This window comes from Ailuropoda melanoleuca, chromosome 5, assembly GCF_002007445.2.
Source record: "Ailuropoda melanoleuca isolate Jingjing chromosome 5, ASM200744v2, whole genome shotgun sequence".
In the NCBI taxonomy this organism is placed as follows: domain Eukaryota; kingdom Metazoa; phylum Chordata; class Mammalia; order Carnivora; family Ursidae; genus Ailuropoda; species Ailuropoda melanoleuca.
Window position 1 is genome coordinate 110,187,304 of NC_048222.1, and position 20,825 is coordinate 110,208,128.

Here is a 20,825-nt window from a genome sequence, read left to right on the forward strand (position 1 = left end):
CTGGTGATGGGTAGTAGGGAGGGCACGTATTGCATGGTGCACTGGGTGTTATACGCAACTAATGAAGCATCAAACTTTACATCGGAATCTGGGGATGTACTGTATGGTGATTAACACAATATAATAAAATAAAATTTAGTCTTAAAAAAAAAAAAGTCATGTGAGATCACGGCTGTACTTAGCGGTGAGAACACTATAGGAGAAACAGAATGGGTCCAAAAAGTGAATATAATTGCTTGGTAAAGAAATTTATCTAGAATTTTCATTGAACACACTTGAGAGTTGTCCAATCAGTTTACAGATGAGGAGACTGAGTCCCAAAGATGTTATATGATCACAAATCATCCAGTAATGCAAGCATGGAGATATATATATATATATATATTTTTTTTTAAAGATTTTATTTATTTATTTGACAGAGATAGAGACAGCCAGCGAGAGAGGGAACACAAGCAGGGGGAGTGGGAGAGGAAGAAGCAGGCTCATAGCAGAAGAGCCTGATGTGGGGCTCGATCCCATAACGCCGGGATCACGCCCTGAGCCGAAGGCAGACGCTTAACCGCTGTGCCACCCAGGTGCCCCACATGGAGATATATATTTAAGTATGTGCTCCTACCATGATTGAATAATAAATACATTTTACCTCTTAAGCTATAGTTGCTATTTTTGTCAGTACAGTGAATTAGCCTGCAAGACGTGTTGCTGTATTTCTAGTCAGTCTACTTGTGAATGTAAAGAAGTCATTTGTAAAGGCTTTTGGCAGGCTAATGTGTTAGGCCTGGGGGAGAATTTCTCAGGTTTTGCTGGATATCCCATTATCTGAGCTGTTATCTGAGCTGTAATTCTGGGAGGTCTCCCTGGGCTAAAACAGACAATCTAGCAACTGGGAAAGCTGGGATGGTAGTGGTGGTGGTGCCCCTCACCAGGTTTGTCTCCTGGGCTGGCAAGAATTAAGTGGAGGAAGGGCTACAGCTTTTTTGGCTGGAGTTCAGGGCTGGGCTCCTATCCCAGCAGGGAGCTAGGGTGAAAACCAGAAGCTGGGCAGGAGGCCAGTCAGATGAAATGGTAGCTCAATTCCCGGGGGTCTCAATTTACCTCCAGGAACACTGGACAAACTAATTCCAGATTCCCCTCAGTCATGAGAAGGAAGCTTCAAACATATTGACAGACTGAGCCATTCCCAGCTCAGGGCTGGGGAGCAGTTGGGTAGGGTTGGGACAGTCAGGGATTGACAAGGATGAGCTCTAACTTTTATAGATTTGGGGTTTCTTATAAAAATACACCTATTGATAGTAGAAAATGCAGATAAAGAGGAAAAGTTAGAATTAACCATTAATTCAAAGACAATTTAAAATCAGACAAGATTATAAATATTGTTAATTAAACTGATTTTCCACTCAATATTTTGTGTACATTTTTGAAATAATTAAATGTATATTTTTATTAGAAATAACTTCTCTTATTATATGCATATAATAGATAATAGTCTAAGTTGTTATTATCCCTGTTTGTGCAATTTTAATTTTAAATCACAGATTGAATTTAACAGTTGAGAAGGACATGATAGTCATCCTATCATCATTTTACAGATGGAGAAATTGAGGTCTAGTTTGATTCAGTGCAAGTTTAAACACAATAGGTTTGGTGACTAATATAATAAAAAATTTAAAAAAAATAAAATAAATAAACACAGTAGGTTTAAACAGAGCCAAGTCTAAAATCACTCCAGGGTACTTTATGCTGCACAGTGATACCCTGAATTATTCATTTCAGGGGCATATGGCTTGTCTGCCTTGCCAGTCTGTGCGTTCCTTGAGGACAGAGCTAGTGTCATGTGGTGCCTTGCTACTTCAAGTGTATCTTCAGATCAGCAGTAATGGCATCATCTGGAAGCTGGTTAGAAATGCAGAATACCAGTCTCCACCCCAGGACCAATGAATCAGAATCTACGTTTAACAAGATGCCTAGGTGATTCACATCCACACTAAGGTTTGAGTAGCGACGAGGGAATGATCATTAAATATTTGTGGTTGTTACGGTGTTTAGTCCCCATCCTCCCTCACCACTGGGCAAATTCATATGTTGAAATCTAATCTTCAGTGTTACAGTGTTCAGAGGAGAGTCTTTGATAGATGATTAGGTCATAAGGGCTGAACCCTTTGTCTGTGAACCAGGATATGTGTTCTCACCAAGCACCAAATCTTCCAGGGCCTTGATCCTAGACTTTCCAGCCTCCAGATGTGAGAGAAATACATCTCTGTTGTTTATAAGCTACCCGATCTCTGGTATTTTGTTATAGCAGCCTGAATGGACTAAGACAGGGGCATAAATTATTTTGTTCAACACAATGGAAACTGATCTCAAGTACCTGAAAGGGAAAAGTGGGAGTGATGGCATTTGTTGGAAAGAGACTGGTGTGTTACGGAGAGTTGAAAACCAGACCTTAGGGATAAAGCTTCAGAGACCTTAGGGATAGGACTTGGTTGACTTTTTCTATGGGGCTCTACCATAAATGTGACTCCCAGTAGCATTGTCTTTCCATTCCAAGTTTTAAATGCCAGGGAAGGAGAGAGAAAAAGAGAGAGAATACCTTACCTTGCACCAGCTTTATATTCTCTTCATTGGTGCCCAAGGTGTAGGGTCATGAAGCAGCATGGCCATTGGACTCCACCCCTGTGGCCATAAGCCATCGCAGAGATGGAGGATCATTGAGAGGCAGGTACTATCACAAAAGTTGCTTGCTATAATTTTAAAATTGAAGTGGTCATATTTTCTGCTGATAATTGGGCACAGAAGTCTGAGAATAGCCCATTTTTAGTCTTTTCCCCTCTGTAGCCCTTGTTTCTCTGATTTTCTTTGTTGCAATTTTTCCATCGAAGAGCTCATACATTCTAATGATTTCAGCAATTAACATTTTGCTGGTGACACCCAAATGTACTTCCAGCTTGAATCTCTTTTCTGAGTTCCAGCCTCATATCTCCAAATGTTCTGTCACTGCTTAAAGTTCAACATGGCCAAAATTGGGTTCATCATATGTCCCTCCCAATTTCTTTATTTCTATCAAGATGCTACTGTTTTCCATGACAACTAGCATATGCGGCTCCTTCCTAGTTTTTCAAATTTCAAATCCTGAACTTTAAAATGTGAACGACCCTCCCCCTTCTATACTGACTGCTAACCAGAGTTCAAATCCTCCTCCACTCTCATTTCGATCATAGTCTGTTACCTGGCCATGCCCCTCCTCCTTTCTAATCTTTCTGTCTTACCATTGCCATGTAGATTGCTCTTAGATTCCACTTGTATCATACTATGCCCACCTCAAAACATCCTGAATGCTATTTCAGGATATTTTATATATAGGTCTGAGGTTGTCACCACAAGATAACATTGGTAACTCAGAGATACCCACTGTCAGTGATCTACTTAAAAATTATTTGAAAAAAATTTTTTCTGGAAACATTCTATGAGATAGTCAACTCTATTAGACATGAATAGCATAGTGTTGACAGAAAGGATAATATGTTAGCATAACCATTAACCTATTAGAGGAAAAGCTATTTTTTTCTACTCACACCAGCATTTCTAACACCCAACCTGTGGGTTTTGTACACCAAGAAATTCTCCAGCTCTCTGGACACCAGTTAGATGTCCTGTAATTCAATTAAGACATTAACTACCTGGAGTTAGTGTAAACCCCCTACATTAAGGGTTCTGGTCCACAAGACTGTGCCGCACTTAGGGTGCCAATTGCAAGTCTAGGTGCTTATCTGTGCTTCTGACCAAATGGCTATATATCAGAGGTCCCCATAATCCCTTCCTCAGATTTGATAATTTGCCAGAATGGCTCAACAGACCTCAGGAAAAGTGCTTAATTTAGTAGATTACAGATTCATTATAAAGGATAAACTCAAGAGTAGCCAGTTGGAAAAGATGCATAAGACAAGGTATGTGATGCTTCCATGCCCTCTGGGCAGGCCACCCTCCCAGCCCACCTAGATGTGTTCAGGAACCTGGAAGCTCTCTAAACCCTATGGCCGGGGTTTTTAATGGAGGCTTTATTAAGGAGGCATGATTGAGTAAATCATTGGCCATTAGTGGTTAACTCTAGCCCCTCCCTCTCCCCCTCCCCAGAGATCTGGGGGTGGGGCTGAAAGATCCAACTCTACTCATGTGGTTGGTTTCCTTGGCAACTAGCCCCCATCCTGAGCTATCAAGAGCCCCCAGCCACCAGTTATTTTGTTAGCATACAAAAAGACACATCATTTTGGAGATTCCAAGGGATATAGGAGCTATAAACCAGAAAACAGGGACAAAGACCAAAATATGTACTTCTTTTTATATCTCAGTATCACACCTGTTAGGTTTTTTTTTTAACTTTTTTATTTGAAATAATTTCAGAGTTTCAAAAGAGTTACAAAAATAGAGACTTTCCATATGTCCTTTATTCAGCTTCCCCAAATAGTAATATGTTATAGCCGTGGTGCAATAATCCAAACTCTTAAATTAACACTGAAACAATATTATTAACTAATCTGCAGACTTCATTCAAATCTTGCCATTTGTGCCACTCAAGCACTTCTTATAGTCCAGGATCCAATCCAAGACTCTGCATTGCATTTAGTTGGCTTGTCACTTTAGCTCTCTCTAATCTGGGGCAGTTCTTCAGGTTTCCTCTGTTGCTCGTGACTTTGACACTTTTGAAGAGTTCTGACCAGTTATTTTTGTAGAATGTCTTTTGATTTAGATTTGTCTGATGTTTCCTCATGTTGAAGCATGCATGTTGAATTATGCCTTCTTCACAAGAATACCACCAAAGTGCTGTGATATCCTTCTCAGGGCATCGTATCAGGACATACAGGATGTTGATTTGTCTCATTGTAGGTGATATTAATTTTGATCACTTGGTTGAGAAGGTGTGTGCAAGATTTCTGTACTTAAATTTACCATTTCCCCTTTGTGATTAACAAGTATTTTGTAGAAAGATACATTGAGACCATATAATATCCTGTTTTTTTACCGTTCCTTTGCTTACTAATTTTTTAATCCATTGATTATTCTAGCCTGTAATAATTATTAACTCAGGTATTGCCAAATGGCAATTGTCTTATTTCCATCATTCAACCTCCATTTATTAGTTGGAATTCTGCTGTAAGAAAGAGGTGTTTCAGGGCGTCTGGGTGGTTCAGTTGGTTAAGCATCCCACTCTTGGTTTCCACTCAGGTCATGATCTCAGGGTGGTGAGATGGAGTCCCACCTCAGGCTCTGTGCTCAGCGTGGAGTCTGCTTGAGTTTCTCTCTCCCTCTCTCCCTCTCCCTCCGCCCTGCTCCACCCTCCCACTCCCTCTCTCTAAAATAAATAAATAAATCTTAAAAAAAAAGATCTGTCTTTTCTTCCCCATTTACTTGTTTATTCAATTATTTATATCAGTATGGACTTGGTGAATGTTTACTTTATTCTATGGGTTATATCTATTATTATTATTACTTATTTTCTTGTTTGAATTGCCCCATATTTAGCCATCAGATTGCCCCCAGAAATTGGCTCCTGTGTCCTTTCAACATGCCCACGTCATTTTGTAGTGGTGGTTGTTATTAGTTCTTTACTTTCTGGCAGGAAATTTCCAGCTCTTACTGTATGTCCCCTGCCCTAGTCCTGGAATCAGCCATTTCTCTCCAAAGCTCTGGTTCTTTCTGTTGCCATGAGGAGAATGACATTTGAAAACAAAGATCTAGGTACTTGGTGTGTTCATTTCTACTGCAGTGTCATTGCTTCTAGGCCTCTCAGTGGACAGAGCTGGGAAATATATGCATATATATATACATACATATACATATGCATATATGTCTACTTCTATAACATTAACTTTTAATGTGCTTTCTGTGTCCCCAGCAAGATGTCATAAAAGGGTGACTTGTTATTTGGATATGGATCATGGATATCTTTTTTTTTTTTTTTAAGATTTTATTTATTTATTCGACAGAGATAGAGACAGCCAGCTAGAAGAGGGAACACAAGCAGGGGGAGTGGGAGAGGAAGAAGCAGGCTCACAGGAGAGGAGCCTGACGTGGGGCTCGATCCCATGACGCCGGGATCACGCCCTGAGCCGAAGGCAGACGCTTAACCGCTGTGCCACCCAGGCGCCCCGGATCATGGATATCTTTTACTGGTTCACTTTGTATTTAAAAAGAAAATATGAAATAATAGAATTTGTTTAGCTACATAAAACACACACCCCTTCTCCAAACAATATTTGAAATAAGATAAGGGTTGATTTTTCATTTTTCTATTATGTAAAAGAAGTTTGGAAGTAGGCAGTCAAGGTGGAATAGAAATGTCACAGTCATCAAGGACTTAGACACCACCCATGTTTGTGCTCTACTATTCCTAACTCATAGCTTCTATTTTCAAAGTCATGTCATGGCCTCAGATCATGGTCCAATATGTCTGTCAGAGCTCCAGCCATCATGTCCACATTTCAGGATGGAAGAAGGTAGAAAGGAATAAGGGCAAAAGGAGCATCTGTCCCAAGTGACTCAACACTCTCTATAAGTCACTTGACAACTCTGATGACATTTCGCTGGCTATCCCATCACAAATGAGGCCTGGAAGTGTCAACTTTTACTTGGGACATTGTGGCTAGAATAAAGTTGGAGTTCTGTTAGTAACAAAGGAGGGGAGAATGGATGTTGAAGAGGCACGGAAGAGTCTCTTATACAACACCAACATTTAACAACCAGAAGGATTCACATAAAATCTGGATTTATGCCTTTTCTTGAAAAGTTTCAGAATCAGGCATTGCTGAACCCACATTTGGATGGTACCTGTCAGCTGAAGTGGCCTTCTTTGGATGGAATATAACTTCTCCATAGAGTAGAAATTGTTCACCAACCCTTGAATCTTTTTTTGTTGTTATTTCTAGTAATAATAAAGATTTTGCTTTTAAACATGGATTATAGCAAAGCGCTTTAAAAGAAACAATGGAGAAGCTTAATTTCTTCTAGGGTTTATTCATTTTATATTCCCTAGACAAATTCTCCAGATCAGACTTTCTTAATTCATGACCTACTAATATTGTTTACAATATTGTCGTGAGTGTGTGTGTGTGCGTGTGTGGCTGTATGTTTAATGTATATGCATTTTCCTAGAGAAAGGATTCATAATTTTATTTAGATACTCAAAGGAGTTTTTGACGAAGAAAGGGATGTCTTATTCATGTTCATATGCCAGCATCTGGCACAGAGCCTGTTACAGGTCTGCAATAACATTTTCTTAGATTAAAAACCTATTTTGTTTATTTCTGAATTCCTTTGCATTTATACTGTTAAGCTGTGAGATAATTAGTACTTTGTTATAGACTATGCTTATATCATCCATTAATTGTATAATTCATTAATCATTTCATTTCAATTTGTCTTTTCCACTAATCTAAATTATTAGGGCAAAGATCATGCCTTGTGTCTCTTTTCTCTGTCCCATAGCACCAAGCACAATACCAAGCATCTAGGAAATTTCAAAAAAGTCTGTTAATGATTTCTCTCAAAAGCTCATTGACCTAGGAATTTGATTTTTATATAATTAAGGAGCAAATCTGAAGGGTAAGTCCACAAATGGCCTGGTGATTATGATAGTGACCTGAGCTATTCCTAAGGCAACTTTCAGGTCTTTGCACTTATGGGGACACAGAAAAATAATAATTACTCTGATTCATGTTTTTTTCACTAATCACATATTCATTTTTCCATTTATTTAACAAATATTTGTTGGGATCCTACTATGAATCTGGCACTGTTTAAGGCACTGAAAGAAATAAAAGGATGGTTGTTCCCTCCCATCGAAGAGTTTATAGCCTAGTGTAGGACCAAACCTGTAACAGTTAACTGTAGTATAATATATTAAGTGCTATTAGAGAAATAGCTACAAGGTGCTATAAAGGAGTGAATAAGTACCTATAGAAGTCAGGTAAAGTCTTTACAGAAGTGACATTTGAGCATGTTTTGAAGGAATGGGCAAAGAATGAGCAAAGGTCAATTTAGACAGAAACTTAGAAACAAGAGAAAGATTTTATATTCATTAAATAAAGGATCCTTAAGTGTGATTTGAGAAGAGGCCTGGGTTGGAGATAAATTATGGGAAGTGGGTGATGCAACAAACATTTATTAATTCAACAAAATATATGGCAGACACCATGCTAGGCAATGGTGACGTAGTGGTGAATTAGATAGACATAGTCTTCACCTTCTGGAGCTTATAATGTAGCAGGGAGGACAGAAATTAAGCACATAGTGAAATGTGGGCATATAATAGGGATAATAAAATAATATCTATTAAATATCTAAATAATAGAATAACATCTGAGAGGGTGGGTGCAGGTATACAAGGAAGGTAGCATTTAAGCTGAGCCCTGAAAGATATATAGGGACTGGAATGGGGAGGTGGGAAGAGATGGGAAAGAGGATAAGGGAACATTCTGTTATAGTGTTGGACATCTGGATATTCACATGCAAAAGAATTAAGTTGGACATTTACTTCACATCATATATAAAAACTAACCCAAAATGGATCAATGACCTATGAATATAAGAGCTAAATATGATACTCTTAGAAATAAATGTAGGGGCGAATCTTTATGACCATAGATTGGCAATTGATTCTCAGATATAACACCAAAAGCACAAGCAACAAAAGAAGAAATAGGTAAATTAGACTTCATTAAAGGGGCGCTTGCATGGCTCAGTTGGTTTAGCATCCAACTCTAGGTTTCCACTCAGGTCCTGAGTAGAACAATATGTGGAATCAAGCCCTGCATCAGGCTCCACACTTAGTAGCAATCTGCTTGGATATTCTCTCCCTCTGCCCCTTTCCTTGCTCGTGCTCTCTCTCTCAAAAAAATAAATAAAAATAACTACCTCATTAAAAAAAATTAGACTTTATTAAAATCAAAAGCTTTTGTGCATCAAAGGACATTATCAAGAAAGTGAAAAGACAGCTACACAGTGGAAGAAAATACTTGCAAATACATATCTGACTAGGGTTTTGTATGCAGAATATATAAACAACTCTTACAACTTAACAGCAAAAAGCAAACAGCCCAGTTAAAAAAAAAACGGGCAAAGGACTTGAATAGACATTTCTCCAAAGCAGATGTACAAACAGAAATGAAGCTTTATATGTTCTCTCTCCATGTATATACATGATGCTCAAAACCATTAGTCATTAGAAAATGCAAATCAATACCACATGAGATACACCTCACACCCACTAGGATGGGTATAATCTAAATGTCAGATAATAATAAGTGTTGATGAGGATGTGGAGAAATTTGAACACTCATAACATTGCTGATGGGAATGTGAAATGTTTCCCCTTCTATGGAAAACAGTTTAGTGGTTCTTTAAAAAGTTAAGAGTTAAGCTACAGAGTTACCATATAACTCACAATTCCATGCTCAGATATATACCTAAAATAACTGAAAACAGGTAGTCAAAAAAGTACATGTACCAGCATACTTTTAGCAGCACTATTCACAATAGCCAAAGATGGAGACGGCCCCAAGGCCCATTGACAGATGAAAGGATAAACAAATAGTGGTATATACACACAATGGAATATTATTCAGCCACAAAAAGTAAGGAAGAACTGATACATGCCATAACATGAATGAACCCCCCCAAAACATTATACTAAATGAGAGAAGCCAGACATAAGAGACCACATATTATAAGGTTCCATTTATATGAAGTATCTAGAATATGCAAGTCTATGGAGACAGCAGTTTGTGGGTGCCAGGAGGTAAAGAAAGGTGGGAATGGGGAGAAACTACTTAATGAGTAAAAGGCTTTACTCTGGAGTGATAGAAATGTTTTTCAACAGTAGAGAGGTGGGGGTTGCACAATGTTGTGATTGTACTAAATTCCACTGAATTGTTCACTTTAAAAGGTTACATTTCTTTTATGTGAATTTCACCTCAATAAGTAACGAATTCTGTTATCAGTGGTCTGTAAAGTCCAAGGCAGTGGAAATAGTAGTATGTATGAAGGCAGATGGGCTCTAAAAGAATTTGAAGAATATAAAGTAAAGATAATTGTGGCCAAAACATAATAAACTAAATTGAATCACTAAAATGTAGGCTGGAGAGGTAGGCAGAGGCCAGCATTGAGGTGATAATAGTAAGGGATTTGTTGATGGGAAATGAGAAGACAAATATCATGATAGAATTCATGTTTGTTTTTCCAATTTAGTTTGTTTTTCCAATTCAGGTTTGTTGTTACTTTTTTTAAAGGTCAATACATCATACATTCAATTTGAATTACAACCATATAGTCAGTAGATTAAGATAGAATCACTCAAGGAGTGTTTGCAGAGTGAAAAGAGAAGAATGTATAGGATGATATAGGATCATCTATAATTAAAAATGATCAGAGGAAAAAAAGACAGTATGGGAGACTGAGAAGGGGTTCTAAGACTGGGGGATGAGAACCATGATGGTAGTGGTGTGAAAGGGCAAGTCAGAGAGAGTTTCATGGAAGAAGAAGTATTCTATAAGGTAAAAGTTACTGAGAATCAAATCAGCTGGGGACTGAAAAGACCGGCAATGTTGGCAATTAGGAGATTTTGGGAGACTGAAACAAGAACTCCTTTAGTATAATGTTGTAGGGGGAAGGTTGTGCAGATCTAAATTTGATGATCTATGGAATGACCAGGTAAGGAAATAGAAGAAGCTACAAGTTTGGTAATTAAGGGATTTGTGTTGGAATATCTAGTCAGACAGTGGTGGCAGTAAAGAACATCAATTCTAAATACTATATGTTGCCCTCCTCTATTAATTTTTTTTCTGCAGAGCCCTAAAGCATACAATTAAGAATCCAATATTTAGACTATAGACAAATACAAAATGAAGAGTTTGGTTTTTTTCAAGATAGTTCCTTCTGCTTTGCAGAGGAAGGCCACAACTTTTTGTATCTGACTCAACTTTGCTGTAACTAGTAGCACTACAGCTGGACTCTAGACAGATACAAAATGTATGTTCTTTTTGTTTTCTTTCCAAGATTTGCTTTTCAGCTCCAGTGATCTAATATAGTCATTCTTTTGAATATCTGGAGGGTTGATTAACTGTACTTATCACTTTATAATATGTAGGGCAGGTGTGTTTGTGGGTGTATGAGCTAGAGATAGAAGAGTGTGTCTAAATGCTAAGTCAATTAACATTGATTTGGTATATAGTGAAGCATACCATGTTATAAGAAAAATAAATATAACTTAAAGGCAAAGAAACACTAAACACCCAGTTAATTTATGGTGAAGCATACTTAGTTTATGATTTTGGTACATACTTTAACTAGAACACTGTTCTGTGCTCATTTTTATTAAATACTGTAGGTGTTTGCTGGGGCATGAGGTAATAACCTAAATACAATTAAAATGACCATAAAATTAGGGTCTCCACATAGGCTCCCAAGGATGGGCCTGTTTGAGGCTTCTAGTCATCAGCATTGGGTGGTCTGCTATTGGTGCATGATACTTAAATACAGCTTTTTCCCCTTAGGTCTGTAAGGTGTTAAGGTGTTTTTATAAAACCCCATAAACCCTTGTTAAACACTTTTTTTTCCATAAAGAAAACTTAAATCTTTATTTCACATGTTTTCTGTGGCACTATTTTGGCATTTTAACAAGTCCTTTAAAGAATCACTCTAATAATTGCATACACCTCTGGGGTGGGGGTGGAGGGGTATTTATTCAGGGTTTTTTTTTTTTTAACATCAAACTGACTGGCTCACTAAGCAACAAGCACAGCATTTTGGTACATTTTAATTTAATAAGGAAAAAGATCAAAAGATTCTCCAGGTGGAGAAAGTTAGGCTAATTTGGGTATTGAATATTAACTTATTGAAAGGAAGCTTTAACTACTGCCTGAATTGACTATGATTCAAATATTAGATTATTTACTACAGCAAGGGTTTCCCTAAACACTACAGAAGAAACAGCAGCACTTTTATCCACCCTGACCCTCCTCATTCCCTTTTCCCACTTTATTTTTTTTCTCCATAGAACTTATCACCTTTGAACATAACGTGTAATTTATTTATTGTGTTTACTATTTTTTGTCTATCTAAATGTAAACTCTATTAAGAAGAGACTTTGTCTTTTTGTTCATTGTTGTATATTTAGTGTCTAAGACAGTGCTTGGTACATGATGGTATACAATAACTTTGTTTAATGAAGGAGGGAAGGAAGGAGAGAAGGAAAGGAAGGAAAGGAAGGAAGGGAAGGAAGGGAAAGAAGGGAGGGAGGGAGGGAGGAAGGAAGGAAGGAAGGAAGGAAGGAAGGAAGGAAGGAAGGAAGGAAGGAATTACATTTCATTTGTGTTCCAAGATATAGCTTGAATTCAGCTCTCTCAGAGTCCAGACTTCACATGCATGTAAGTTTCTTTTACTTAAAGATCTCATTTCTCTCCTTTAATTCCACATCTAAAATCACAAAATCTTGGCATCATTTAGAATAATATTTTTAAAAAAGAATAATATTTGTATGTTATAGGAATCATGTGATGTCAGACCATGGTTTTTTTTATGATGTCATGAGGCAGTATTCTATATAAATGCGTTTGCGCTCTAGAATTTCTTCCAAGTAGAAACAGGTGGTTATGTTAACTTTTTCTTTTTCTTTCTTTTTTTTTTAACTTTAAAAGAAAGAAAACACTTCAGTTCACAGCCATGTTATATTTGCAGACTCTATTTCTTAAAAATATTTAGCTGGAGAGGAGGACTCTGGGAAATTGGAGTAGGAAGCTCCAGAAATCTCTCTTTTCACCTAGACAATAATCACACTGCAGAATCTGTTTGATGTAACTATTTTGGAACCTTGGAGTCTATTGAAGGCTTGCAGCTTCTAAAGGAAGGCTTGGACAGTTCATTTCCATCAATTTCTACTCTTAGCACAGTGGTAGCTCCCCCATCTTCCACTCCCCAGGCCAAGGCAGACAGCTATGCACATGGTCCTAGAGCAGCTTATGTGCAACTTGCAGGAGACAGGGTGGGCATTGAGGACCCTTTCCTTTAAATAATGAAGATCTGATATTGAGTTCTGATTGCTGCTTCTAGTCATGGAAGTACAGACACAGAAGTGGCCAGCCATTGTTGTACCACCTCGCTTCATTGTTGTAAGCCTCTACCCCCCTGGCTCAAGTGGCTTCCAGGGCATTGATGAGCTGGCACCCCCTTTCATTGGCCTCCCATTATTTTGATCTTTTTCCCCTTGTGGAAGCCACACATTAAAGACTAGGGCATTCAAAAGCAGCTGCATATCCAGGGGAAATTAAAAAGTCATTGCACATTCCAGGAAAAGGTGCAGGCTCAGAAAAGACCTGAAAAGACCTTGTTTATATCTCAGGGTGATCCTCATCAAGGAGATAACATACAAGGATCAAAACAAAAACAAAAAACAGCAAACCCTTGAAGAAGAAGAGAATCTGATCTCAAGAGATACCACATTATTAGATTCAAATGTCCATCTTTCAACAAAAATACCTCAAGGCATATAAAGAAACAAAGCAGTATTCCCCATTCAAAGGGAAGAAATATACAAATAGAAACTTGAGGAAGACTGGAAGGCAGGCCTACTGGACAAAGCAACTATCATAATGATGCTCAAAGAATTAAAGGAAGATGTGAGAAAAGTCCAGGAAAAAAACGTATGAACAAAATGGAAATATCACTGAAGAGATAGAAAACCAAAAAAAGAAGCCAAGAAGAAATTCTATACTTGAAGGCGCCTGGGTGGCTCAGTTGGTTGTGTCTGCCTTCAGCTCAGGTCATGATCCCAGGGTCCTGGGATCTAGTCCTGCATCAGGCTCCCTGCTCAGCAGTGAGCATGCTTCTCCCTCTCCTACTCCCCCTGCTTGTGCTCTCTCTCTGTCAAATAAATAGATAAAATCTTTAAAAAAAAGAAATTATATAGTTGAAAAGCATAATAACTGAAGTAGAAAATTCCCCCTGCTTGTGCTCTCTCTCTGTCAAATAAATAGATAAAATCTTTAAAAAAAAGAAATTATATAGTTGAAAAGCATAATAACTGAAGTAGAAAATTCCCCCTGCTTGTGCTCTCTCTCTGTCAAATAAATAGATAAAATCTTTAAAAAAAAGAAATTATATAGTTGAAAAGCATAATAACTGAAGTAGAAAATTCCCCCTGCTTGTGCTCTCTCTCTGTCAAATAAATAGATAAAATCTTTAAAAAAAAGAAATTATATAGTTGAAAAGCATAATAACTGAAGTAGAAAATTCCCCCTGCTTGTGCTCTCTCTCTGTCAAATAAATAGATAAAATCTTTAAAAAAAAGAAATTATATAGTTGAAAAGCATAATAACTGAAGTAGAAAATTCCCCCTGCTTGTGCTCTCTCTCTGTCAAATAAATAGATAAAATCTTTAAAAAAAAGAAATTATATAGTTGAAAAGCATAATAACTGAAGTAGAAAATTCCCCCTGCTTGTGCTCTCTCTCTGTCAAATAAATAGATAAAATCTTTAAAAAAAAGAAATTATATAGTTGAAAAGCATAATAACTGAAGTAGAAAATTCACTAGAGGGATTCAAAGACATTTGAACAGGCAGAAGAAAGATTCAGCAAATTTGAAGATAGGACAGTTGAACTTACCGAGTGTGAAGAACAGGGGGAAAAAAAGACAAGAAAAGTGAAGAGAGACTAAGTAACTTGTGGGGCACCATCAAGTGGACCAACTTATCCATTGTGGGAGTCCTAGGAATAAAAGAGAGAGAGGGAAGAAGAGATCATTGGAGAAATAATGGCTAAAAACCTCAAAAATTTGATGAAAGATGTGAAGATAAACATCCAAGAAGCTCAATGAATTCCAAGTAGGATGATCAAAGAGATCCACACCAAGACACATTGTAATCAAAGTGCCAAAAAGTCAAAGACAGAGAATCTTGAGAGCAGCAAGAGGAAAGCAAATGCTCACACACAAGAGATCCTCAATAAGATTATCTGCAGAAACTTTGCTAGCCAGAAGGCAGTGGGCCAATATACTCAAAATGTTGAAAGAAAGAATTTGGCAACCAATAATCTTATATCCAGCAAAACTGTTTCTCAGAAGTAGGGGAGAAATTAAGATGTTGCCAAGTAAACAAAATCTGGGAGAGTTCTGTACCACTAGACCTGCCCTGCAAGAAGTCTTAAAGGGAGTCCTGAAGATTGAAATGAAAAGATGTTAGGTAATAACTTGAAGCTGTATGAAGAAATAAAGTTCTCAGTAGAATATAACTCCACTTTTAATTTTCCACATTACTTACGTGACACTAATAAGTTTTTTAAATTTATTGGTCTAAAAGCTAGTGTTACTGTAACTTTTACTTGTAACTCCACATTTTGTTTTCTACATAATTTCAAGAGACTAGCGCCCTTTTTAACAAACAATTATTAGTTTGAGTTCTTGGACATACAGTGTATGAAGACATAATTTTGTGACATTATTAACTGAAGGGGTTGGGATAGAGCTATAAAAGGCAGAACTTTTGTATCTTTTTGGAGTTAATCTGTTATAAATTCCAATTACAATGTTATAACTTTGGGATGTTAAATATAATCTCCATGGTAACTACAATGAAAATAGTTATAGGATATACATAAAAGAAAATTAGAAGGGAATTAAAACATTTTACTCCCCCAAAATCAACTAAATAGAAAAAAGACCATATGCAACACATGAAGGATAAGAAAGCTATAAGGCATATAGAAAATAAACAACAAAATGACAGAAGTAAGTGCCTCCTTATTAACAATTACTAAATGTAAATAGATTAAACTGTCCAATAAAAAGACAGAAAGGATTAAAAAACAGATCCAGGAGCCCCTTGGGTGGCTCAGTCAGTTAGGTGTCCAACACTTGATTTTGGCTCAGGTCATGATCTCAAGGTCATGAGATCAAGGCCTGCATTGGGCTCTGCTAAGTGTGGTGCCTGCTTGGGATTCTCTCTCTTTCCCTCTCCTCTGCACCCTTCCAACTTGCACTCTCTCTCAAAAACAAAACAAAACAGAACAGATCCAACTATATGCTGTCTACAAGAGACTTACTTTAGATCCAAAGACACAAATTGGTTGAAAGTAGAAGGATGGAAAAAGGTAGGCCATGCAAATGGTAACCAAAAGAGAATAGAGGTAGCTATGTTAATGTCAGACAAAATAGACTTTAAATAAAAAAAGGTCACAAGAGACAAAGGAGGACATTATATATTAATAAAAGGTTTAATAGAGTAAAGCTAAAACCATTATAAACATTTATGCATCTAATAATAGACCATCAAAATATATAAAGCAAAAACTGACAGAATTGAAGGGAGAGGGACATATTTCTACAGTAATAGTTGGAGACTTCAACACTCAACTCTCAATCATGGATAGAACAACCAGACAGAAGAAAAGTGAGAAATTAGAGGACTTGAACAACATAATAAACCAACTAGATCTAATAGGCATATATAGGGTACTCTACTCAATAACAACAGAATACACATTCTTCTCAAGTGAATGTGGAATGGTCTCTGGGATAGATATATGTTAGGTCATGAACTTTACATTTAAAATAGATTTTATTTATTTTTTTTTTAAAGATTTTTATTCATTTATTTGACAGAGATAGAGAGAGCCAGCAAGAGAGGGAACACAAGCAGGGGGAGTGGGAGAGGAAGAAGCAGGCTCATAGCGGAGGAGCCTGATGTGGGGCTCGATCCCACAACGCCAGGATCACGCCCTGAGCCGAAGGCAGACGCTTAACCGCTGTGCCACCCAGGCGCCCCTTAAAATAGATTTTAAATATAGATATCATACAAAGTATCTTCTTTGACCACAACAGGATGATGTTAGAAATCAATAACAGAAGGAAACCGGAAAATTCACAAATTTGTAAAAATTAAACAACCAGTGGGTCAACCTCAAAGAAAAAATCACAAGGGAATTAGAAAAGAGTTAGAAACTATTATAGACTGAATATTTGTGTCCCCCTAAAATCCATATATTGAAAACTTAACCCCCGATATGGCTGTATTTGGAGATGAGACTCTTAAGGAAGTAAATAAGGTTAAATGGGTATAAAAAGCATGTGGCCCTAATCTCCCAGGATTAGTCTCCTTATAAGGAGAAATACCAGAGAGGACTCTCTCTCTCTCTCTCTTTCCACACTCACCAAGGAAAGGCCATGTGAAGACACACTGAGAGGGTAAGCATCCGTAAGCCAGGAAGAGAACTGAAGCCAGGAAACTGAACCCTGCTGGACCTTGTTCATTCCAGCCTCCAGAATGTTGAGAACATTTATTTCTGTTGTTTGAGGCACAGAGTCTGTGGTATTTTGTTATAGCGGCCTGAGCAGACACATCTGGTACCATGAAGTAGGCATGCTGTGGGAACAAATACCTAAAGATACGGAAGTGGCTTTGGAAATGGGAAGTGGGTGAAGACTGGAGGATTTGGGGGATATATGCTTTTAAAATCCTAGATATCCATGAAGAGACTATTGGGAGAAATATGGATGTCAATGATGATGCTGGTGGGGTCTCTTAAAGAAAGGAGGAGAGCTGGAGAGAAAGCCTCCAGTTTTAAAAAATAATCATGAATAGAACGTTGGTAGAAATGTGGATGTTAAAGACTACTCTCAGGAGGTCTCAGATGGAAATGAATAGCGGGTTATTGGAAACTGGAAGAAAGGTGACCCTTGTTACAAAGTGGCAAAGAAGTTGGCTGAATTGTGTTCTAGTATTTTGTGGAAGATAGAACTTGTGAACAATGAAATTGGGTATTTAGCTGAAGAGATTTCTAAGCAAGGTTTTGAAGGTGCAACCTGGGCCAGGAGCAGAATGGTATAGACTGAATGTTTGTGTCTCCCCAAAATTCATATGTTGAAGCCCTAACTCCCAGTGTGGCAGCATTTGGAGATGGGACCTTTAAGGAAGCAATTAAGGTTAAATGAGGTAATAAGGGTGGGATCCTGATCCAATAGGATTAGTGTCTTGTTAGAAGAGACAACAGAGAGCTCTGTCTGCCATGGCCCCTAACCCTTGTGTGCACAAGAAGAGTTTATGTGAGCACACAGTGAGACAGTGCAGTCTACAACTCAAGGGGAAAGTTCTTATCAGACACCAACTCTCCTGGTGCTTTGATCTTTGACTTCCAGTCTCCAGAACTGTGACAAAAATAAATTTTCTGTTAAGCCACTATGATATTTTGTTATGGCATCCCAAGCAGACTAAGAGACAAATGAAAATGACAACATGCCAAAACTTATGAGATGCAGTGAAAGCAGTGCTAATGGAGAATTTATGATTATAAATACTTTTTATTTTGAAAGATTTTATTTATTTATTTGACAGAGAGAGAGAGACAGCCAGCGAGAGAGGGAACACAGGCAGGGGGAGTGGGAGAGGAAGAAGCAGGCTCCCTTCAGAGAAACCTGATGTGGGGCTTGATCCCAGGACTCTGGGATCATGCCCTGAGCCGAAGGCAGACACTTAATGACTGAGCCACCCAGGCGCCCCGTATGATTATAAATACTTATACTAAAAAATAAAGAAGATCTCAAATCAACGACCTGTACAACTTAAGAAGCTAAAAAAAGAAAGAGCAAACTAAACTGAAAGTTAGTAGAAGGAAGGAAATAATAAATTTAGAGCAGAGATAAGTGAAATAGAGAATAGAAAAGCAATAGAGAAAATCAGTGAAACCAAAAATTGTTCCTCAAAATAAACAACAAAATTGACAAACCTTTAAATAGATTGACTAAGAAGATAAAAGAAAGAAGATTCAAATTACTAAAATAAAAAAGAAAGTGGGGACATTACTACTGATTCTATAGAATTAAAAGGATTATAAGAGAGTACTATGAATGATTGTATCCCAACAAATTGGATAACTTAGATGGAGTGGACAAATTCTTAGAAACACAAAATTTATCAAGACTGAATAATGAAGAATTAGAAAATCTGAAAAAACCTACAACCAGTAATGAAGTTGAATCTGTAATCAAAGATCTCCTAACAAGAAAAGCTCTGGATCTGGTGGCTTCCCTGGTGAATTCTACCAAATGTTTAAAGAAGAACTAACACCAGTTCTTCTTAAACTTTTCCCAAATATTACAGAGGAAGAAATACTTCCTAACTCATTCTGTAAGCCCAGCATTACACTGATAACAGAGCTAGATTAAAAAACTACAGGGGAGAAAAAACCATACACACAAAAGAAAATGACAGGGAAAAAAAATTACACACCAGTATCTCTTATGAACATTGATACAAAAATTGTCAACAAATACTAGCAAACTGAATTCAAACAGTGTATTCGAAGGATTATACAACATGACCAAGTGGGATTTATTCCTGGAATGAATCATGAATCATCCAAAGATGATTTAACATATGAAAATCAGCCAATGTAATATACAACATTAACAGAAGGAAGGGAAAAAAATTATGATCATCTCAATTGAGGCAGAAAAGGTATTTGACAAAACTTGACACCCTTTCATGATAAAAACTCTCAACAAACTAGGAACAGAAGGAAACTACCTCAACATAATAAAAACAATATGTGAAAAACTCACAGTGAACATCATTCTTAATGGTGAAAGGCTGAATGCTTTTCCTCTAAGTTTGGGTACAAGGCAAGCATGCCTGCTTTTACCACTTCTATTCAACATAGTAATAGAAGTCCCAGCCAGAGCAAGTAAGCAAGAAAAAGAAATGAAAAGCATCCGAATTTGAAAGGAAGCAGTAAAATCATCTCTGTTCATCGATAGTAAGATCTTATATGTACTCTTTTTCTGCCCAAGGCTCTAGGAAGATACATTTTTATTTCTCTAGCTCAGTAAATAGAATTTCTCTAGTCTCTTTTTACTTACAAAGAAGCTCTCCTAGATTCCTGACCTTACACAGGTACTCAGTTTTACCTTCCTGGGGAACAGCATCTATCCTTGAGTTCCCTTCATTTCCCAGGCTTAAAACCCTAGCTCCTAGATGGTAAGGCTCATCACTGGCCCTGATTATGAATTAGCCCTATATCTTTGGCTTTAGCTTACTCCTTGTATTAGTTTTCTGGGGTTCCTGTAATAGTACAAAAGACTGCATGGCTAAAAGAGCAAAAATTTACTATCTCACTGTTTTGGAGGTTAGAAGTCTGAGATCAAGGTGTCAGCAGGGTTGGATCCTTCTGAGAGCTATGAGAAAGAATCTGTTTCACGCCTCTCACCTAGTTTTTGGTGTTTTGCTGGCAACCTTTGATGTTCCTTGGTGTGTAGGAGCATCCCCCCAGTCTCTGCCTTCACTTTCACATGGTGTTTTTCTGCATGTGTATGTCTGTGTCCAAAGTTCTCCTTCTTATAAAGATACCAGTCATGTTGGATTAGGGTCCCACCCTACTCCAGGATGACTTTATCCTAACTTAACTAATTACATCTGCAGTGAACCTATTTCCAAATCAGACCATATTCTGAGGTACTGGGGATTAAGACTTCAGTATATGAACAGGGAATGACATAATTCAGCCCATATATCCTTCTTTAATGTTCTTCTTCATTTTTAGCACCTGCACATTTCTTTTTTTAATTTATAACCCAACTATTTAACTTTGTTTGTGCTATTTTATTCAGCATAGGTATGTATTTGAAGTGGGAGGGTAAGGTCCCATATTAGCACAATCCACTTATTGGCTGGAATGTTGTTCTCCCATGATTTAAATGGTGAGAAAAAGAAAAAAAGAATCACCAACTAATATTTTAAGAGAAATTAAAGTAATTAAGGGCATAAAAGGAGAAATAAAACAGTTTTTAAAA

General features: G+C 37.5%; 1 protein-coding gene across 1 annotated transcript in view; it reads left to right on the top strand.

Moving 5' to 3' along the window:
- The window catches only part of ANAPC10 (anaphase promoting complex subunit 10), a 240,135-nt gene that overhangs the window by 118,239 nt on the left and 101,071 nt on the right, over window positions 1–20,825 (top strand). The gene's annotated exons all lie outside the window — the stretch shown is intronic.